The sequence below is a fragment of the Engraulis encrasicolus genome, chromosome 9 (assembly GCF_034702125.1).
Source record: "Engraulis encrasicolus isolate BLACKSEA-1 chromosome 9, IST_EnEncr_1.0, whole genome shotgun sequence".
NCBI lineage: Eukaryota > Metazoa > Chordata > Actinopteri > Clupeiformes > Engraulidae > Engraulis > Engraulis encrasicolus.
The window spans coordinates 12730779-12733039 of NC_085865.1; positions in this window are offsets into that span (position 1 = coordinate 12730779).

Below are 2261 nucleotides of genomic sequence, written 5' to 3' on the forward strand. Positions count from 1 at the left end.
TGCCTGCAGCATGCAGCCTGCCCACGTCACGATTGCATTACATTGCAATGCATTTAGCTGACTCTGATGCCAGAGAGCCTTATATAGGTGCAGGGGAAGTGTCCTCTGGGGGGGATACTACAGAATGTGTGTGGGGTTATATGCCTTGCATGCTCAAGGGAACAGCAGCCATGACAGAGAGCAGATGATCACTGTACTGTTTGCTCTATATAATGTAGGCCGATACGTATAGGGATTATTTTTTCATGGGCTTCTTTTTTTGTCCTGTGGATTTCATGACTTTCAGTTTGCCCAGTGTGACTAAATTAGGTCTGCTGGCTTCTGTTGTTTCCATTTTGTTTTGTTTTTTTGTGGTTAATTTTTAATTGTTGGTAGGAGTGGCAATTTTGGCCTTTACAAAAAGAAACCTGATCGATTAAGCATGCAATTACATGTTGAAAGCAGATGTGTTGTGATCTAATAGGGGACCCTGACAGTGATATTTAGAATGACCCTGTGCATACAAGAAAAAAGAGGAAAGAAAGGGGGGAGGGGGTTCCACAACCACCCCTCTTCAAAGGAAGGGGAGGAAAAGAGGGCAAAAAATGGAGTTGTGCAGTTTGATGGGTAGCCAAAGAGCAAGAGAGAGAGAGAAAAAAGAACAGACGAAGCGGCCATAAACGGAGAGTCCCAAGGAGCAAACCTTTTAAGAGCGCCTTGTTCTCTTTCCTTCTGTGAACTCCCAAACGATGACAAGCCAATTAACCTGCATCATTAGTTTGAAGGGCCCCCCTTTCTAAATGAAACCACAAGCAAGCAAAGAGGAGTTTAGGGAGAGCTTTTGCATTATTGATCAAACGTCAAAGGCCCCCGGAAGCTCCCTGTCATTGTGGAGAAGGAGGGAGAGAGAGAAAGAGAAAAGTAAGAGAGCACGAGAGAGAGAGAGAGAGAATGTGAGAGAGAGAGAATGTGAGAGAGAGAGAGAGAGAGAGAGAGAGAGAGAGAGAGAGAGAGAGAGAGAGAGAGAGAGACGGTAGCCAGCGCGGATTACAGTAATGGCTATCAGTGGCCATCTTGAAAATCAGCTTGCATTGTTAACCGCTAATGGGCTCCAAAAACCTCCTTGTTTGCATCTTCGCTAATGCACCGCATATTGTCCTGAGCTCCGTTAGGCCGCTGAGAAAAAAAAGGAAAGATTTCTGTTGAGAGGATTAGGATGACTGTTTGGGCATCTCAGGTTGAGCCAGCGACATGCCAGCGCTATTTTCTGATGTTTAGCATTGATGCCTCTCATGCTTACCGTAAACGAAACTGATGTTCGTATTTGTATTGTATAGAAGATGAACTGTCAGATTACTGTGGGCCAATATTGGCATCGCCTTACTGCAACCATAGCCAGACTCTCGAGCTCTGACCTGAGCCGGGATTACTTGACCCCCATTAGACTGCTGTGTTTTTGCTATAATGTACTGTGTATCATAACACGAAAGTGAATATATGATTTTGGATGCACAGAACTATCCCTACCCAACTCATCCAATTAGGCTATTAGGTCTCTGCGATAGTTTTCGTATTGGTTTGGAACATTTTCCAGGACGCTCCATGCAGTGAAGCCTATGTACGCTGCATAAAACAAATGCAAATAGGGCTTTGGTAAGCCAACTTTTCAGAGTGAGAAATACAATTCTGTTGTAGCCTATGTGGAGTGAGAAAGGGCTAAATGAGTGAGACTCACTCCTAAAGAGTGAGACTTGGAGATATAGCAAATATAAATATTGAAGTAATTGATCAGTACAGTACATGCTACATGATAGGGTACACATGTAAACATACTGATGCACATGCACAGCATATTTTTGCGTATGCTATATTTCACAGAATGAGCAGGCTCTTAAAGATATAGCGGTCAGAAAGGGCATTATGCTGTTTTTGTGTTTTGGAAACAGAGTACTTATATAGACCTCTATTTGCCGAGCAGCCTCGTCATTGTGGTCACTGTACAAGCTCTTGTCCTGAAATTCCAGCAGCAAAATAAAGAGATTACCTGGTGTTCTACTTCAAATGGATAGAGCTCATGTTTCTGAATGATTTGGCTGAACCCTGTGCTTTTGTCAGTGTGTGTGTGTGTGTGTGTGTGTGTGTGTGTGTGTGTGTGTGTGTGTGTGTGTGTGTGTGTGTGTGTGTGTGTGTGTGTGTGTGTGTGTGTGTGTGTGTGTGTGTGTGTGTGTGTGTGTGTGTGTGTGTGTGTGTGTGTGTGTGCGCGTCTGTGTGTGTGTGTGTGT